Source organism: Notechis scutatus, chromosome 4 (genome assembly GCF_049901735.1).
Source record: "Notechis scutatus isolate UNSWTSFEM ecotype Mainland chromosome 4, rNotScu1.2, whole genome shotgun sequence".
NCBI classification, from domain to species: domain Eukaryota; kingdom Metazoa; phylum Chordata; class Lepidosauria; order Squamata; family Elapidae; genus Notechis; species Notechis scutatus.
Window position 1 is genome coordinate 66933750 of NC_142012.1, and position 21640 is coordinate 66955389.

The 21640-nt window shown below is 39.2% G+C and overlaps 1 protein-coding gene across 6 annotated transcripts in view; it reads left to right on the forward strand.

The window, feature by feature from the left end:
- Nucleotides 1-21640, forward strand: part of FSTL5 (follistatin like 5) — a 389133-nt gene that overhangs the window by 235463 nt on the left and 132030 nt on the right. The gene's annotated exons all lie outside the window — the stretch shown is intronic.

Here is a 21640-nt window from a genome sequence, read left to right on the forward strand (position 1 = left end):
TGCTGTGGTCTATTTTGGCTGGAATGCCTTACTTCCTTATACGCTATACACAGCAATTCAATGACTGTTTTCACTGAAAGAATGTTCCTTCAACTGAAGCAATATCCTTATCTCTAAAAATGAAAAACTATTTACTATCAATATTTTAAAATTACACAGAGGTTAATAACTTTGCTTTGTATGTGAAACATTGCTACTTCAAAACACAGCAGATATATACATATACATATACATATACATATACATATACATATACATAATATAAACCATATTATATGAGGGAAAGAAAATGGTTGTTATATAGTTAAGTAGTCATTGCTGATGATACCTTTTCTTGAGTTGAAAAAATAGTTTCAGGTTGTGTTGTTTTTTTTGTTTTGTTTGCTTTGCTTTACTTTGTTTTGCTTAACAGAGTTAGTTATTGAGTTTAGGCTTCAATGCAACAACTACAGTTTACATAGTTTATATTAAACTATCTTTATTTTAGAAAGACTTTGTTTACTTTTAGTGAACATTGGTTTAGGAAGATTCAATAGCATAGAAAAAATGAAAAAAGTGGAAGAGTATGAAGCCAGCTACATAAAAGAGTATTTTTAAATTCAAAACATTCAAATGTTCAGTTCACTTTTACCTATATTTTGTAACTTCTTATACAGTTAACATCTTTTTAAACAGGATTGGAATGTGTAATTAGCACGATTAATTATTAGTGTTCTTTCATTAATATTTGCAATACTTTTTAACAAAACAATTGATAGAGACTCTGCTATCAACTATGGATAGAAAATTCATAAGAAGCACAACTGAAAATTACTCTGGAAGTGTCATAATTTAGAATCTTTAAGCAATAGGATTTTACATTTTGTAGATGAAAAAAAAAATCAACTTTTAAATGGAGTTTTATATAGTTCTGTGTTACATTCTCCCTAGAGAACATGTGCAGTGCAATAAAGGGGGGAAATAAACTGTAAACTAATACCAAAAGACAATAATTTTTATATCACTTCATTACTGTACAATTCTGACTAGCTAAACCTTCAGAAATGAAGGATTGAATAAAACCAATCATGGTTTAGTTTAATTATGTGATAATATCACTGATACAAATCAAACTATTTCAGAGTTTACAACACACACATATAAACACACACACAAAGAAAGACAGAGAGTAATACTGCACTGACAGTATATGGCTGTCTGGTAAGAGAAGCTAAATAAAAATCTAATTATTTTAGAATTATTGTATCATATTGCCTAGTTAGGAGGAAAAGGCAGACCTGGATGAGGTTTGCTCTTGGATGACAGACTATTAGGAAATTCCAGGTCCTATAGTTTTTTCCTGACCACCATCACTCTGCTAAACAAATAATTTCCTCAACACTGTCAAGTATGTACTAAGTCTGCATTACTATTACTATTAATCCTCCCTTCTTTCACCCATCTCCTCCCACTTATTACTGTATGACCATAACTTTGTTGCTTTTATCCTAATGATTTTTTTACTTCCTAGTATTATTTGATTGCTTATTATACCCTATGACTATTATTAAGTGTTGTATTTGATGATTCTTGACTCTTGATGAATGTATCTTTTCTTTTATGTACACTGAGAGCACATGCACCAAGACAAATTCCTTGTGTGTTCAATCACACTTGGCCAATAAAGAATTCTATCTATCTATAGGCCCTATAGGAATTAACCTGGAACTTTAAAACACATCCTGGAAGAAGGAAATGGCAAATCACTTTCATATTATTCCCAGGAATCTATATGAAAGATGCGTTCAAGTGAAAAATAAACTTTATGTATTATGATATATTAGTATACTATGATAATGTACAATGTATACCCTTAGGCTGTTGCCTGAAGTTCAATCAACCATTGTTTTTCAGGAGAAGCTATGCGTTTTTTAAAAAGACCTCAGCAAGAATAATATGAAGTAGCTAATCACGTATTTTCCTATTCTAACTCAAAGGGAATTAAAAAATTGCACTTCAGTCAATTTATCTGAATTTTGCAATCAGCAATTAGTGGTGCAGTTGTTAGTCATAGTTCACTATGTTATTTAGTGAAGATATGTGCTGAGCATGTGGAGTAGGCAACACCCTACACTCCAAGAATGAATGGTAAGAATGAATGGTTAATGTAATGTACATATTACTGGAAAGGTCCTTTTAAAAATGAAGAGCAGCCACTGAAAGACGCTTCCTGGGGTAGCTGTTACCATTCAGTCATTTTCAACTGAAATAGTCTGGAAAAAATATAAAGAAACATACTAAGTGAATTTAAGATTTCAGAGAAAAATGTTCTGAACACAAACTGCTGAAAGAGAACATTTTAAGCAAATGCTTTCCCTGAACTTTTTTTGGAAAATTTCAGAGAAAATAGGTATTTTAGTCTCCTTTAAAGTGCTTTATTTTGGATTAAATAAGGAGGGTGAAATTAAATCAATGTAATCTGGAAATTATTTTTCTTGTGTATTGACTAAATTCAGAAGTAGACAATATCTACTCTCATTTTTGTTTTTGTTTTTATAGATACATTCTCAATCTCAGTTCTTTGAAAAGAAGGTATAAATGTGACTAATATCAATGTATTGCTGAATGTAAATAGAGCTAAGCTAACCATAGACTGGAGTTCCATTTGATCTGAGTTTTAGGGTATCCTTTGTCAGCTTTGGAAGGCATATTAGTACCAGAAGCTTCCATGTTGTCATATTCCTTTGCCTGGGAAAGTAGGAGGGGAGGAAGTTTAGAGTATTGGTAGTTAGACATAATAGCATTCTTCCTTTCGGTCAAGGTCATGTTATTCCTGCACTTGGAGGAGGAGTGGTTGAAGGAATGTCTCAAGTTGGGACAGTTGGTGATTGGATTATGTGATGGACTGATGGGTGCAGGGGTTGGGTTTTGGACTTTTGAATTACTAAGGGAAAATCCGGAACTTTCAGATTCAGATTTTCCCAGATGTGCCAGTATACCTACTCTAATAAAAGGAAACTTTGCCTGTCTCTGAGGTTTTTGACTGGAGTTGGGTTGTTCTTGGGATGAATTAACACATGTCAGAGAGACAGGCCATGCTAATGTCTAACCGGTACGCTTATAGTTATCATATGAAATTAAAAGTAACAATAGATCTTTAATTTTTTTCTAACTTTATTTCATGTCTGAATAGATGTATTATACTAATACTTCATTTTGCTCAGGCTTTTATTGTTTTCTATGGCATCTTAGTGCAGTCATTTTGGTAGTGAAGAAAAGTAATCTGCAGTAGAAAATAACTCTTTACAAAATAAAAATTCACGGTGATGATCTAAAGTAACTCTCAGTGGACCATTATGAGGAAATGTACATGCTTGAAAGAAATAAGTGTATAATCTGTGATCATTTAAGCACATTAGAAATGTATGTATAGCTCCATAGCCCTATAGAAATAGTGGGAAACAAAAGGTCTGTAAGAGTAGAACTGATATAATAAAATGAATGTAAGCAATTGTTTATCATAAACAATGCAGGTAACATTCATTAAATGATTCCATGTAAAATGAGGAAAAGCATTAACAGGGTTTCCAGTCTGCTATTCAGTGGAGATAAATAGAAAATAGACTCATTGGAGATAAATAGAAAATAATTTGTTTCATACCATTGTATGAAACAACCTTCTCTCTCTCTCTCTCTCTCTCTCTCTCACTCTCACTCTCACTCTCACTCTCACTCTCACTCACTTACTCATGCACATAGAATAGAATTCTTTTATTGGCCAAGCGTGATTGGACACACAAGGAATTTGTCTTGGTGCAAATGCTCTCAGTGTACATAAAAGAAAAGATACATTAATCAAGAGTCAAGAATCATAAGGTACAACACTTAATAATAGTCATAGGGTACAATAAGCTATCAAATCATACTAGAAATAGTCAATATAAATTGTAAGGATACAAGTAACAAAGTTACAATTATACAGTCACAAGTGGGGGGGATGGGTGATAAGGAGTGATGAGAAGATTAATAGTAATAGTGGTGCAGACTTTGTAAATAGTTTGACAATGTTGAAGGAATTATTTGTTTAGCAGAGTGGTGATGTTTGGGAAAAAACTGTTCTTGTTCTAGTTGTTCTGGTGTGCAGTCCTCTATAGCGTCGTTTTGAAGGAAGGAGGTGAAACAGTTTATGTCCGGGATGTGAGGGGTCACAGCCTTCATTTTCACAGACCTCTTTTTGACTCATACAGGTCTTCTATTGAAGGCAGCTTGGTAGTAATTGTTTTTTCTGCAGTCCTAATTATCCTCTGAAGTCTGTGTCTGTCTTGTTGGGTTGCAGACCCAAACCAGACAGTTATAGAGGTGCAGATGACAAGCTCAATAATTCTTCTGTAGAACTGGATCAGCAGCTCCTTGGGAAGTTTGAGCTTTCTGAGTTGGCTCAGAAAAAACATTCTTTGTTGTGCTTTTTTGATGACGTTTTTGATATTAGGTGTCCGTTTTAGGTTTTGTGAACCTAGAAATTTGAAGGTTTCTACTGTTGATACTGTGTTGTCTAGTATTGTAACAGGTGGTAGTATGGGAGGGTTTCTCCAAAAGTCTACCACCATTTCTACAGTTTTGAGTGTGTTCAGTTCCAGATTGTTCCAGTTATACCACGAGGCAAATTGTACAACCTCCTGTCTGTATGCGGATTCGTTGTTGTCTTGAATGAGACCAATCACTGTTGTATCATCTGCAAACTTCAGTATTTTAACATATGGATCGTTTGAGATGCAGTCATTGGTATATAGGGAGAAGAGAAGTGGAGAAAGCACACAGCCTTGTGGGGGGAGCTGTGGTAATTGTACAGATATCAGATGTGAGTCTGCTGCTTCCTGTCTGTTAGGAAGTTTATGATCCACTTACAGTTGTGTTCAGGTACTGCTAGCTGGTTTAGTTTAGTGAGAAGAATGTCTGGAATGATGGTATTGAATGCTGAACTGAAGTCTACAAAGAGGACCCTTGCATAGGTATTTGGAGATTCAAGGTGTTATAGGATGTAGTGCAGAGCCATATTAACAGCAGCATCTGTCGAGCTATTTGTTCAGTATGCAAACTTGCATGGGATCTAACAGCGGATCTTTGATGGTTTTCAGGTGGGACAGCACTAGGCTTTCAAAGGTTTTCATAACTACAGATGTTAGAGCAACTGGTCTGTAGTCATTCAGTTCCTTGATGGAGGGCTTCTTTGGCACTGGGATGATGGTAGAACGTTTTAAGCAGGAAGGAACATAGCACATCTCTAGTGATCTATTGAAGATTCGTGTGAAGATGGGGGCCAATTGGTCAGCCCAGACTTTGAAGCAAGAAGGAATTATCTTGTCTGGCCCTGGTGCTTTTCCTGGCTTTTGTCTGTGGAATAGATCTTGCACTTCTTTTTCTGTGATCACCAGAGGTTGTAAATCCAGTGGGTTGTGGTCAATTGTAGGAGGCTTGGTGTGTTTGAGATGGGGGTTGTGGAGATAGGTGGCTGTAGTTTCTTTTCAAACCTGCAGTAAAACACATTCAGGTCATCTGCTAGTTGTTGATTTCCTTCTGCCTGGGAAGGAGGTTTACTGTAGCCAGTGATGTTTTTAAGAGTTTTCCACATGTTTGCTGGGTCATTTGTTGAGAAATGATTCCTTAACTTTTTAGAGTAGCTTCTTTTTGCTGCTCTGATCTCTCTTGTTAATATGTTTCTGGCCTGACTGTATAGCATTCTACAACCTTTTCTGTAGGCTTCCTCTTTGGAACGACGTAGCTGCTTAAGTTTAGCTGTGAACCAAGGTTTATTGTTACTATATATTCGCAGGTTCCTTGTTGGTACACATAAGTCTTCTCATAAGCTGACATATGATGTTATGGTATCTGTGAGCTTATCTAGGTCTGCAGAGGTATCTTCAAAAACATTCCAATCAGTGCAATCAAGGCAAGCCTGGAGCTTCAGCTTTGCCTCATCAGACAAAATTCTCACTGATTTAATTGTTAGTTTCATGGTTTTAAGTCTTTATAGGCAGGTACAAGGTGAATCATGCAGTGATCATAGTGTCCCATAGCTACTCACGGTAAAGACCTTCATGGTAAAGGCTTTCAGCCTTGCCATCCTGGCCAGGTCTCTCTGCTAAGCTGCTGCTAGAGAGCCATGCAAATGTCCTAAATCAAAGGACTGATAACTGAAAAACGTTTATTGAAAACTGCCGCCTTTCCTCTACCTCAGTGGGAGGAAGGAGCGGGTAAATGGCTTGAAGATTTACTGTGGACCCGAGTCAGAAACAACTTAAAAAGTGAAGACTCCAGAGCGGAAGGGGTGAGTGTGGAGATTAAGCAGCAGTGGCTTAATTTATGTTTTTATCCTCTAACTCTGAAAGTTAAATGGCAGCTTGAGAAAAGTGTGATTAAAGGAGGGGAAAAAAGGGGGACTAGATGAGAAGAAGAGGTGTGAAGAAGGTTTTTATTCAGGAAAACTGCCTTTTGAAACTGAGATTGATTGTGAATTCCGATGATGGAAGAACTGGAATGATGTCTACAGTCTCCATTTAAATCAAATCACCAAAAATTATTCTAAACGGCCACCAATTGGGGAGAACAAAGGAGACTCATGGAAAATTGATAGTCCCCATATAAATCACCCAGCTCCATTTAAATCACCCAGCTGATTAGTCAGCTTGAATTTAAATTCCCACTCAACTGATTGAACAACCTTCACTAAACTCCTACCCAAATCTCATCCTTTCCAAACTCCAAAGTAGATGATTGGTGAGCTCATTCAAATCTTCTCCATTCAAATCTATCAAACAGCAATGCTTCCTCTTTAAAACAAAAACAAAACAAAACAAAAACCAACAAACGTGGCTTTAAGGAAAAACAAAGGAACTTTATACAACAAACCTCCAATATTTTACTACCTCCACTATTTCAGTACCTCAAGACCAAATATTTATAGATAATGCTTTGTCTATAATAATTGATTTATCATATAATAGTATAATAATTAATTGTTAAATGACCACTAATTTACTGATTCATTGAACTGATAGAGATTTAATACTGTATCATTGATTATCTGTCTATTGATTGATTGATTCATTCTTAGTAATAAGTTGATTGATTGTATTTTAGTAATAAGTAACCTTACTTTTGATTTGTTCTCTAACTTATCAATTAACATTTATTAATTACCAACATTCATTAAATAACTGTCTACCTATCACATTAATTAGCTATTGTAATTGTTTAGTGTACTATTGTCATTGACCATGCCAGCCAGAAACTCCAGAAACTCCAAATCCTCCACTACCAAACAACAAAAAAATAATAATATCTCTACCAATGACCTCCCAGACTCCTATACATGCTTCAGATGTCTTAAAACCATCAATGAAAGCAGAAATAACATCAAATGCTACCTGTGACAATCAAGCCACCTTGCCTGCTTAAAATTTAACCAAGAAGTAGCTGATCTCCTAAAAGCATCAGATACATTCCCTTGTCTATGTCCATCATGTTTTCCTAAGCTAAACAAACCAAATACCCTGCCTGACAGAGTTAATAGCATAGAATCACTTATGAACTCAATAGAAAAATGCTTAGCAACACGTTTTGAAACAATTATACAAGAAAGCCTAATTTCTCTTGGAAAAAAAAAATACAGCACTGATAAGCGACTACCTATTAGCTCAAAATCAAATCCCAACCCAACAACCACTACCACAACTACTACCTCAACTACAATCACAACTACAACCAACAATAACCACCAAACCACAACCACAAATAATTACTATCCCATCAAATAATTCCACAAATGATATCTCTTTACTCAGAGACACCATGGAACGTGATCAGAAATGTCCAAATGCCATCTTACTTGGTCTTGAAGACACCAACGAATCAGATGACATCACCAAAGCTCATAATCTCATAAGCAACTCAAATACGACAAACATCTCTCCTGAAGATATCATTGAAATAACCAGAGATGGTCCTGGGTACAAATAAAATGACGGCTCTGTGGCCCCAAAATTTTGTAGAGTTGTTTGCAAAAATGACTCCAGCAAACACATATTCATTCATACAATAAATGCCATTGCAAAAACCAATCCCAACCACAAAAACTTCGCTCAAGACCAGACTTATCCATACTGCAAAGAATCCGCTCCTGTGAACTCCGCAATGAACTCAAAAGATGTCTAGACAATGGAGAGAAGGATCTCTACATTGACTACTGTGCAGATTGTATCAAAACTAAGTCACACAACCCACAACTCCACATCCAACCCTATCTCATCCAACCCACCATCACTCAAAACTAGGCATGCACACCCCTAACTACCTCAATTCCAACTCAACTGGCCTTACATACAAGCTACTCAATGCAAGAAGCTTTGTGAATAAAATACCTGAATTTCTCCTCTTACTAAATATGGCTAAATTCAACATCATATTGGTCTGTGAAACATGGCATCTCCCTGACTCCATTACCACAGTAATAGACTATCATGTTTACCGATCAGATCGTGAAATCCGTAGAGGAGATGGTGTTGCTATCTTCTATAAAAAGTCCTTGCATCCAAAAAACATTCAAGTTACCCAAGAGCTTGCTCTTTCTGAGACCATCGTCTGTGAACTGTCCTTAAATATAACATTTTGATTCTTATTATGTTACAGATCCTGATTATGACATCAAACATGTAAACAAGCTAAATTCACTACTAACATGGGCAACATCCTGCCCACACACTTTTATCTTTCTTGGTGACTTCAATCTACCTCACATTAACTGGACCCTAAACGAATGCAAACAAATGTAAAACTGAACCCATACATGCAACCTTCTACAATGCTGTTACAAACCTGGGACTGGAACAACTAGTAACCAACAATACTAGATTTAACAACTGCCTCAATCTCATCTTCTGCAATAGTTTGAATTCAATTTATGGAATACAAATTAAAGAACCCTTTTCCAACAGTGACCACAACATGATTGACTTTTGTCTCAACATATGTCCACACAAAAACCATCACAATGACAAAATCCCCAATTATAACTTCAAAAAAGGCAACTATGATCTTATAGACAACGATCTCTCATCCCTTGATTGGCAATTTCTATTCACTGGATGCAATACTGTAGAAGACCATTACAACATATTTTTACTTGAAGTCCAAAGAGTCATCAAACTATATGTACCAATAACAACTCCCAAAACCAGAAAAAACAAATTATCCATAACAATAAGGAAGCTTAAATCCAAAAAGAAATCACTTTGGCGGAAAAACAAATCTGGTCACATTGACAACTTCAAAAGCCAATACAAAAATGTATGCCACCAGATAAAGACTGAATGCACCAATTATCACATTAAACAAGAGGAAAGCCTTCTACACACCAATTCCACCTACGCTTTCTACAATTTTGTAAACAACAAACTAAAAGACTCAAGGTCCATCCCACCCTGAAAGGACCTAATGGTAAAGACTGCAATGATGATACCATTAAAACCAACCTCTTTAACACATTCTTTGGCTCAGTATTTGTAAACAGCAATGGATCATGCCCAGTATCTCCTAGTCGAACCACAGAAAACTATAATGATCTAATACATATCGATTTTACTGAAGACAATGTTGAAAAAGCCCTACGCAATCCAAAACCATCTCTGTCTATTGGACCGGATGGAAAATGTGCCTGCTTCTTTAAAAAGCTATCCACTGACATAACCAAACCTCTAAGCATAATCTTTGAAAAATCTTTCAGGACCAGCTCCTTGCCTAACCTATGGTCACAAGCCACGGTCATCCCCATCTTCAAAAAGGGAGACCCCAGCCTAGTTGAAAATTACAGACCAATCTCTTTATGCTACGTCACCTGTAAAGTCATGGAATCAATTATTAACCAAGTCATTATCCTCCACTTAGAGACAAACAACATACTCTCTAATAAACAATTTGGTTTCAGAAAAAAACTACCCTGCAATCTGCAACTCTTACACTGCAAAAACATATGGACTACACAACTCGATCAGGGCAAAGCAATAGACGCAATCTACATAGACTTCTGTAAAGCCTTTGATTCAGTGGTACACGACAAACTACTCCTAAAACTAAAATCTTACGATATCTCTGGACACCTGCATAACTGGATAGAAGCATTCCTGTCAAACAGACAACAAATGGTCAAAATTGGGAGCGTCCTATCAAATTCTGTACCTGTCAACAGTGGTGTCCCCCAAGGCAGTGTTCTAGGACCAACTCTCTTCATACTCTACATTAATGACCTCTGTGATCATATTAAGAGCAACTGTGTTCTCTTCGCTGATGATATAAAGCTATTCAACACCACAGACAATACTGCTAACCTTCAAAAAGACCTCGACTATGTATCAGAATGGTCAAACAAATGGCAACTTCAAATCTCAACAAACAAATGCTCTGTCTTACATATTGGCAAAAAAAAAATATCAGAAAATAAAATGCAGGCTGAATAGTCAAGACCTTGTTGATGATCCAAACTCTGTCAAGGACCTTGGAGTACTCATCTCTAATGATCTAAGTGCTAGAGCCCACTGTAACTACATAGCCCAAAAGGCATTAAGAGTTTTTAACCTCATCTTACGTAGCTTTTTCTCTGGTAATATTATACTACTAACAAGAGCATACAAAACATTTGCTAGACCAATGCTCGAATACAACTCATCAGTCTGGAACCCACATTACGTATCTGATATTAACACAGTTGAGAAAGTCCAGAAATATTTCACAAGAAGAGTTCTCCACTCCTCTACTCATTGCAGAATAACTTATGCCACCAGACTTGAAACTCTAGACCTAGAAAAACTAGAACTACGCCACCTTCCCTCCGATCTAAGTATAGTATATAAAATCATACATTGCAATGTCCAACCTGTCAATGAATACTTCAGCTTCAACCATAACAATACAAGAGCAATCAATAGATGCACACTCAAGGTTAATCGCACCAAACTTGATTGCAGGAAATACTACTTCAGCAAGAGTGGTCAATGTCTGGAATACTCTACCTGACTCCGTGGTTTCTTCCCCAATCCCAAAAACTTTAACCTTAGACTGTCTACTATTGACCTCACCCCTTTCCTAAGAGGTCTGTAGGGGGCGTGCATAAGCGCACCAACGTGCCTACCATCCGTGTCCTATTGTTTCTTTTATTTTTCTTATGTGTATCCATGTATTCATAACTATATTTTTACTTATACCTATTATCTTGTAAGCAATTGACAATCCAAATAAAATAAAAATAAATAAAATAAATAAGCATCTTTTACTATTGTGTAGCAGTCGTCTAAAGTATTTTTGCCTCTGATGGGACAATTGACATGCTGGAAATATTTTGGGAGCTCTTTCCTTAAATTTGCTTGATTGAAATCTCCTAAAATGATGGGAAGGGAATCTGTGTGTTTGGCTGCAGCCTCCATAATACATGTATGCTTACAGACACACAAATACAGAGTCTAAGGGTACTTTACAAAATTGTTCATTCCATTGAAGATATGAGGCATAGGAACAACTTCCCATAAGTTAGTTTGCTCATTTATTTGCAAGCAAAATATTTAGGAAAAACTAACATTTTCTGTATTGAATTTTGGTGACTCACGTTACCTCCAGTAACTGCTGGCTAACTACTTATATCTTTGTGGTATGAAGTGACTATGACAATAAATCCTGAGGTTTGCTGTCTTACATGACCTTTTTAAAAATAAAATAAGTTCACATGTAATACCTACAGATTTATTCTCGTAGGGTGGACATAAGTCTTCAAAACTATCTTTCTTTTAGTAAAGCTCATATATTTAATGGTTGTCATATGGCTGTTAATCCCCAAAAGGGCATTATTCCTTTTTTCACAATAGGCATTTAGGTTTCCCTTTAGTTTTGTCTATATCTTTCTACTACTGAAATGTTTCACTTACTAAGGGCTGAAATATTGCAGAGTTCTAATTACACGATGAGATTATTTTGATGAGCTGTCCATTTTGGGTAATAGAGAACAGTTCATATGATTGTGGTAGATACTAATTCACCACTTGTAAGAAATTTAACTATTTCAAAGTGCACCTCAAATGTTCACGTTCCGAGGCAGTTGGAAATTGATGTCGTGGGATCGTATTTCGCTCTTTTGCCTTGGGCAGAAAAATGTATTTAAGTAAAATGAAAGCTAGTTGCCAGCCTTTTATGGGTGGATAAGACTTCAGAGAAAGGACATTAAATCTTTAGGTGACCTTTTCAGCCTGGGTGACATTTAGAAGTTTGAGAACATGTACTGGGCATGCATAAAATGGTTGTCATGGAAGAATTGCCTATTCACAAAATTGACCTGGAGGACATAGCATTTCACAAAACATCTATTAAGCAGATTGTGTAGGCACAATTTATGCATGCAAGATTCTCTTTCTGAGTGTTATCCCACTGAAATAACAGGGTACCATGATTGTGAGCCCAAGGGCATTCCTGCACATAAATGTGATTCTAGAGAATAGTACTTCGCTTTGCAGCAAGCCATATTTCTATTTTTTTAAAAGTAGACCAGGGACTCCAGAGGAAACAAGAGAGGTAACTATCGTGCATTGGTGCTTTTGAGAATCCCATGATCTTCCCCGACTTACAGTCTTCATTTATAAATATGCAAATATATACAGTATTTGATTAGAGCTAATGGGTGAAAATTGAATTGAATCATTATCAGAATTTTGAAATGCAATCCTCCATCTTAAAGTTCAGAGTTCAAGTGAGTTTTGTTGTGGAGCGGCGGAAGATACGAGGCTGACACAGAGCGAATGTTTAAAAGGCTTTATTCAGGGAATAAAGGGTTGCCGCGGCTGCCGAAGCTAACAGGCAGATCAGTTGGCAGCAACAGCTGATGCCGTTTGACAGCTCCTTTTATAGACGGCTGTCAAACGGCATCAGCCAATGGGAGAGATCAGCACTCCCACCAGAACGGCGGACCGGAGTGGGGACTTCCGTCAGTTCTGTGAATACAACACTCCTTTCCCCTGGCCAGGAGCATGCGTAGTCCTGCAAATAGGCCAGCCGCCTGTGCAGGCGGCCGGATCGTCTTAGTCCCGGAGGATCTCTTGGTAGGACCGAGTCCCTCACTCCCTGGGTCGCCCTGGAAGCTGCAGGAGCGTGAGTTCGATCGTCAGAAGCCTTTGCCTGAGTGTCCGGCGGCGGTTCAAGTAGGTTCCTTCATTCAGCTTGCTTCGGGAGCATCTTTTGGGTTGGTGGGTAGACCGGGTTGTTTGGCTGGGAGCACTCGGCGTTTGCTGGGTAGACCGGGTCATTTGGCTGGGGACCCTCGGCGTTCGCTGGGTAGACCGGACCCTCGGCGTTTGCTGGGTAGACCGGGTAGTTTGGCTGGGAGCCTTTGGCGTTCGCTGGTTAGACCGGGTCCTCAGTGTTTGCTGGTTAGACCGGACCCTCGGCGTTTGCTGGGTAGACCGGACCCTCGGCGTTCATTGGGTAGACCGGTCCCTTGGCATTCGCTGGGTAGACCGGTTCGCTTGGCAGGAAATGGGGGTCGTCTGAAGTCCTTTTCCAACGTCTCCTCAGCTGGTCTACATGTCGGCGCCACATGCGACTGTCGTCCAGGAGGATCCTATAGGACTTAGGCCCTGTAACTGAAACAACTTGACCTGGTACCCATAGTGGGTACCCTGCATAATTCCTGGCATAAACCAGGTCATGCAGGGCAAAATTCCTGGCTTGGCTGTCAGAGCCCAAAGGAGTGCCAGGGGCGTAATGGGGGTGCAACCTGTCTAGGGTGGTTCTAAGGCGCCTGCCCATCAGTAACTCTGCAGGTGACTTGTTGGTTGTGGAACAGGGGGTTGTGTGCTGGGTCAGAAGGTATCTGGACAGTTTGGAGTGCCAATCAATTTGGGCAAACCTTGCCAAGGCCTCCTTTACTGACCTAACTGCCCTTTCAGCCATCTCATTGCTTGCAGGGTGAAAAGGGGCTGTGAGGACGTGCCTGATGCCCAGATTGGCTGCAAAACTTCAAATTCACAAGAGGTGAACTGGAGGCCATTATCGGATACCAGGGTGTCAGGGAGGCCATGGGTGACGAACACTCTGGTCAGGGCTCTCGTGACAGCCAGCATGGTTGTGGAAGAAGCAGAGCCAGGTCAATCCATTTGGAGAAAGAGTCCACTATGACTAGGAAAGTCCGCCCATGCACAGGGCCTGCCAGGTCGATGTGAAGCCGAGACCAAGGGGCCCCAGCATCCTCCCACCTGGTAGGAGTGGCTGCAGGAGGTGCTGGTCTGGTTGCTTGGCATGGCTGGCACGTGCTTACCCAGCTGGAGATCTGGGCATCCATGCCTGGCCACCACATGTAGCTGCGGGCCAGAGCCTTCATCCTCACGATGCCCGGGCAGCCTTTGTGCAGGACCTTTAAGATTGGCTCTTGTAGGGATGACCACCCTTGTCCCCCACAGCAAACAACCCTGTAGGGATGACAACTCTTGCCTGTAAATCTTGAATGGCAAGAGCTCGGGGTGTACTGAATTGCAGGCCACCCCCTTCCCACCCAGTCCAGGACTTGGGTGATTACCTTGTCCCTTCTGGAGTGAGTGGCAATGTCCTCAGCTGTGATAGGCAGGTTGAGTTCGTTGACCTCAAAAATGGCGTGGATGGGCGCGGGGTCTTCAACTGGCACTGGTAGAGGGCAACGACTGAGGGCATTTGCATGGCACAGGTTCTTCCCCGGGCGATGCACCAGCTTGTATGAATAGGTGGCCAGGAACAGAGTCCACCTGGTCATCCTCGGGGATAGGCCCTGTGGGGTTTGCTTATCCCCTGACAAGAGGCCTAAAAGTGGCTTATGATCTGTTATAAGTTCAAAGTAGTGACCATACAGGAATTCGTGAAACTTCTTTACAGCAGCAACTGCAGCCAAAGCCTCTTTATCAATTTGACTGTAGTTTCGTTCTGCTGCAGAGAAAGTTCTTGAGAAGAAGGCAATTGGTGCCTCAGAGCCATTGGGGAGCCTGTGGCTCAGAACTGCCCCTATACCAAAGGGGGATGCATCTGCTGCCAGGACTAAGGGCAGCTGCTGATTGAATTGAATTAAAACTGCATTAAATGTGAGCAAGGACTTGACGGATTTGAAAGCATGGGCTTCCCTTGGTCCCCAATGCCAGGGGGATTGTTTATCTAAAAGTCTGTGCAGAGGTTCTGCTATAGATGCTTTATGTGGAAGGAATGCAGCATAGAAATTTAGAAGCCCTAAGAAGGCTTGGAGCTCAGTCTTGTTGGTAGGTGTGGGTGCCTCGTGGATAGCCCTGACTTTGGACTCAATTGGGTGAATACCAGAGGCATCAATTCTGTAGCCTAGAAAGTCCACTTGCTTAGTGGCGATGGTGCACTTGTCCCTTTTAAGTTTAAGGCCATGCTGCCTACAACGGTCTAGGACTGCTCTGACCCTATGAATTAGTGTTTTATCTCTAGCGGAAACCAAAATGTCATCAAAATAGGGGACTATGCCTGGGAGTCCTTGGAGAAGCCTCTCCATTAGGGATTGAAAAATCCCAGGGGCTACACTAACGCCAAACTGTAGACGCTTGCACTTAAATGCACCCCTATGGGTGACTATGGTTTGTAATTCTGCAGTTTGGTCATCTACAGGGAACTGTTGGTAGGCCTGGGACATATCTAATTTTGCAAAAATAGTCCCAGGCTCAAAGGTATGTAAGAGATGTTGGATGACAGGGACAGGGTAGGCGCTGATTTGTAGGAATCTATTGAGGGAAGTCTTGTAGTCTGCGCAGATTCTCACACTGCCATCTTTCTTAAGTGGGGTGACTATGGGGGTCTCCCATCTAGCAAAATCTACTGGTTCTAATACCCCTTGCTTTAGTAATTTATCTAGCTCTAAATCTAATTTGGGGCGGATAGCAAAAGGTACCCTATGTGGTTTAAGGCGGATGGGAGTTGCCTGTGGGTCTACATTGAATGAAATAGGGGTACCAGAGTAACACCCTAAATCTTCGCTAAACACATCAGAGTAGTCTCTGAATAGGGTGTCTACTTCAGAGGTTGAGACAGCGTGGATACCAGTTATGCTGAGGCCAAGAGCAGGGAACCAGTCTAATCCTAGTAAAGTAGGAAGGGCACCATCTACCACCACTAAGGGCAAGTGGCCTTTGAAGTTTTGGAATTGGACTAAAAACTTGCCTTTCCCGAGGACAGGGATGGTCTTGCCTTGGTAATCACGCAGAGTCAGGTGGCAGCTCAGGAGCTTCTTCTTGGACATTCTGGGATGCATCTTCTTTAGCATAGTCCAAGACATGATAGAAAGTGCAGATCCCGTGTCCACCTCCATCCTGCAAGGCTTACCTTCTAGAAAGACAAAGATACTTATTTTGTTAGAGCCTGTTGTAGTGTGATCTGAGTGGTAGCAGGTATAGCAATCCTCAACGTGCCTTTGGAAAATAGGAGCAGGCTGAGTTCTTTGTAGAAAAGTTCTCCCTGCTTGGCAGACTCTAACTAGGTGGCCTTTCTTTTGACAGTTCAGGCAAATTGCATTTCTGAACCTGCAGGATGCCCTGAGATGTGTTCCTCCACAGCTCAGGCAGATAGGTGGCAAGGGGGGCAAGGTTGGTTTTTTGTCTAGGTCCTTCTAGAGGGGGCTTCTGTTGTCTGAGGCAGTTTACCTCGATTGGGTCCTCAGAATCCTCATCTAGGGAGACTTCCTCAGAATGAATGGTTGAGCTGCCTTGCCTAATGGGGTTCCCTTGTATTTCAGCTGCTGACAGAGCAGATAGCTCAGCAGCTTGGGATTCCTCTATGGCTATAGCTAGGGTCAGGTCCTTTTTTGCTAGTAAACGTCTCTGAAGTCTCAGGTCCTTGACCCCACAGACAATTTGATCTAGGAGCATGTCTTCTAGGTAATCCCTGAAACCACATTGTAGGGCAGCTGATCGTAAGGCTGCCACATACTCACTAATTGACTCCCCCTCAGCCTGCTTTCTATTCCTGAAGGCATGTCTCCTAGCGATCTGGGAAGGCTTAGGGGAGTAGTGGTTGGAGAGGATCTCTTGGAGCTCCTCCCAGGGGATAGTCCTGACAGAACCGACCAGTGCCGTGGCGGTGTCAAAAACCGCGGCTCCGCAGAAGCTAAGGAAATAGGATTTCTTCCTATTGTCTGTGGCTTCTGCGAGGTCTATCGCATCTAGGAAGCAGAAAAAATGATTTTTATACGATTCCCATGTCTCAGCTGTCGGCTTGAAGGGTGGGAATGCCAGATTAGAAGTCATCGTGAGGCGGGAGCGTCTATCTCGTCAGCTGGGGAAGGTTTTAAGCTTCGCGCTCTCAAAAGAGCGATTGCGGCTGCGCCTGTCAGGCGGCGTCTGTCTCCTCAGCTGTGGAGGCTTTTAAACTTCGCGCTCGCGGAGAGCATCAGCGGCTGCGACTAATCAGCTCTCAGTGGCTCCGGCTCTTTTCGTAGTGACTGAGCTCAGCTGTCGTACGTCTGGTCGCCTCTTATTGTATCCCGCCCTCGTCACCAGTGTTGTGGAGCAGCGGAAGATACGAGGCTGACACAGAGCAAACGTTTAAAAGGCTTTATTCAGGGAATAAAGGGTTGCCGCGGCTGCCAAGGCTAATAGGCAGATCAGCTGGTGGCAACAGCTGATGCTGTTTGACAGCTCCTTTTATAGCCGGCTGTCAAACGGCATCAGCCAATGGGAGCGATCGGTGCTCCCGCCAGAACGGCGGACCGAAGTCAGTTCTGTGAATACAACAAGTTTAGTGATTATTTTTGAAGAAAATTTGATACCCAATTGTATTACTTTTTAATGTTATCCCCTGATATGATTTATCTCTAATATTATGTTTTCTATTACTGAAAAGCAGATGGAGGTCAGATAAAAATGTAATTTTAAAAATGCCATTCATTATTATTTTTACAAATAATAATTATTTTTTGCTTTTCTACTTATTTGTATATGATTTTTTAAAAATCTGGCCTTAGTTCTAAAATGTGAGACATAATATTCATTTTAACACACACATGTGCATGCATGCACAGTCACATACACCCACAGACACAGAAAGAGAGAGAAACAGAGAATTTTTGAGAATTCTGTATGAATCCTAAACCTATTATTTATTTTCTGCAAGGGTTTTTTTTTCTTTTTGTTTCCTTTTCTTTTCAGTTTTTCTTTTTCTTTTTTTGTCTCATGGAAGGGTATTTTAAAATTCATCAGAAACCCTTCTAGCACTGCTTAAAGTTTTCTTTGTGTTTCTTTGTGTGTGTGTTTATAAGCATGTATATGCTTGAAAAAATTTCTGTGTATGTATTCTGCTGTATATCTCTTTATTTTGTGGCAAAATTGGTTATTTATACATTATAACCTTTACAGAAAGCAGGAATTCTCTTGTGGCTCTTTCACTCTGAGATTTAATTAAAGCCAAGGAAAGAGTTTTTTAAAAAGCAAAAAAAAAAAAAAAAAAGAACCCAAACAAATACAGAATACTTACATCCAGCCTTCTGCCACTTCTTTAAAAAAGTGATAATTTATTCTTGAAAAAGAAAAAATAGAAAAATAAAATATTTCTTCTCAGTAAACTTAAGAATAACAGATGACCATAAAATAATATTTCACCATTGCAGTAATTTACAACTATTAAGTCTTGAAGATTGGTAAAGATTCAAGATAACAATAGCACTTAGCACTTAGACTTATATACTGCTTTACAGCCTTCTCTAAGTGATTTACAAAGTCAGCATATGCTCCCAATAATCTGGGTCCTCATTTTACCAACCACATAAGGATGGAAGGCTGAGTCAACTTTAAGCCTGGTGAGATCCAAACTGCCGAACTAGTGGCAACTGGCAGTCAGCAGAAGTAGCCTGCAATACTGCATTCTAACCACTGTGCCATCACGACTCTTCAAGGTAACCACAACAAAAGCTTCTCCAGAAATAAGAAATATCTAAATTCTAAAATGTTGTTCATATATTTAGTCATAATTGCCAGTCTCTGTATCGATTTGTACATATTAGTGTACTTCTTCATTGGTCTTCATCTTATTTGAGCTTGTATCTCTATGCATTAATTCTGATAGCTTAAATTATTGTTATCTCAATGCACTGATATCAATTCTTATATATTTACATATATTTATATATGATTGTTTTATAAGCCAAAGAGATCAGGATCTTGGAATGTTTTTCAGAAAAGAGGTTGCTTACAATAATTCTTTTCTATTTTGGAATGCTAGTCCTCTCAGAAACATCTAACACAAAGATTTCAAAATATTTGTTTTATTTATTTATTTATTTATTATTTATTTATTTGATTTGTCAATTGTTTACAAGATAATAAGTATAAGTGTATACATAGTTATGAATACATGAAATGGGTACATATAAGAAAAATAAAAGAAAAATAAAAGAAACAATAGGACAGGGACGGTAGGACAATAGGAAGAAGCTTCCTCATTTTCTGTGAATGTCAACAAACTTTCAAAAAGTCCATTCTCCAGTACTTATTTCTGATATATGTTTTGCACAACCGATTTATCTGAAATTATGCAGAATAAAGTTAATAAATAGGCTAAACAGTTTTTGTTTTTTTTGACAAACCATCTATCCTTGATAGGAAGCCTCTGCTAAGGAGATATATAGTCTATCATCTAACTGGTTTGTGAGAGTCCTTCCTTCTGCTATATACTGCTTAATTCTTTTGATGACAAAGCCAGGCATTTTAACTCTAGATCAAAATGGGAAACAAGATGTGCTTTATTAAAAATTAAATGTCAAGCCATATGTATTTTGTATACTAAAATTTCATTAAATATTTATTAGAAGACAAATGCAAATAAAATATAATGTACATTTGACAAAACAGATGCTTTCTTTGTAAAAATTAAATACTTACTTAAAAGGTTTACAAGGAATTTTAATAGGCCCCAAAATACAATCTCAGATGGTTTGTAAAATTCATTTCCAAAATTAATGACATTCATTTTAAAATAGTAAGTATATTTGAGTGCTATAATATGCATGCCAGTTTATCAGCAATAACAATGAAAGCAAAACAAAGCATATCTGCTGGAACACTTGATTTAATGAAGAGAATAGTTAAGGTGGTTGTTGATCTTTGAGATAAGAGCTATAGTGTAAGAGTGGAAATGTCTATATGTACTTCACTTTTCTTCTGTCTATTTCTCTTTTGAACTACTTCTTTTCTTCTTCTTCCTTCTCTTATCTAGGGACTTTTTTTCTTTTCTTTACTTGATCAGAACTTACTTCTTTGAAGTGACCTTTGCCCAGCTTGTTAGATACTTTTGTACCTGTTCACCAAACATGTCACCAACTTTGTTACATTCTGTATTTAGTTGTTCAGAATAATAACAATGACAACAACAACATTGTTTACTTGCACAATCAATTAAAAGCTCATCAAAGCTCACAGAAGAGTTTGATATTCTGTTATCAATTATGACATATCTTGTGTCTGGTTTCCTGCTAGCCTGTCAGATGAGCAAATGAAAATATTTTATTTACTTAAACTAATAAGTCATAATCTTAAATCATTAAAATGCATTCATTCACAGAGAAAGTTGATCAGCAATGCATCAATACTCAGTAGTTTAGCTACTTTGGTGAAGATTTGCCTCCTTATGCTATTACACTTTTTAATTTTTGATTTAGCTCCTGTCACTTTCAGTTACAGAATCTCAGGACTATTGAAATGCATCATTTAAAGAAGGAACAGCAGAACTTTAAATAAGTAGTATTGGTTAGCCTTAGTCACAAAATAGCATGAAGCACAGATAATAAGAACACAGATACCCAAAGCTTGATGTAGACTACATGTAGCTGTTGATACCTATGTACACTGGAAAGGGATTGATGGGCAAGTGTAGGTTGAAAATGATTGCAATGTGCATACCTCCCAAGTCTCAACTATGTGTTGTGTGAAGAACCATGTCCTACATGCTGATTGATTGATTCAACTCCACTTGGGAGGTATATTCAAAGAACACAATGGAGCAGCTAGGAGTATCAAACTTACGGCATCACAGCAGCATCACATGATGTATCATGAGGTGTTTTTTTTCCCCTTCGTTAAACCAGGCATGGGCATGATCACTGTGTGATGCATGTGCTCCGTGGGCTGTGAGTTTGACAGCCCTGAACTTGAGGGCTTTAAGTATAAATGCAACAGCTATGCAAGCATCTCCATGCTCCCTGACATGCAGTGACACAACAGCTGCAAGCTTAAATCTCTATTCCTTCAATACTGCAAATTAATATATTTGAGACATCTGGCACATAGCATCTATGTCTCTGACCTTTTGAACATACAAATACTTATGTCAAGGCTTTTCATCCCTGCAGTCATGTGACCAAAATCTGGACATTTGGTAACTGGCATGTCCCACGGTCATTTGATCATCTTTTGTAAGTTTCTGACAAACAAAGGCAATGGAGAAGCTGGATCAGAGGTGATATTCAGCAGGTTCTGACCAGTTCTGGAGAACTGGTAGTGGAAATTTTGAGTTCATTGGAGAACCGGCAAATACCACTTTTGGCTGGACATTTTATAGTATCCTTTCCCCTGCCATGCCCACCAAGCCATGCCCACAGGATCCACCACTG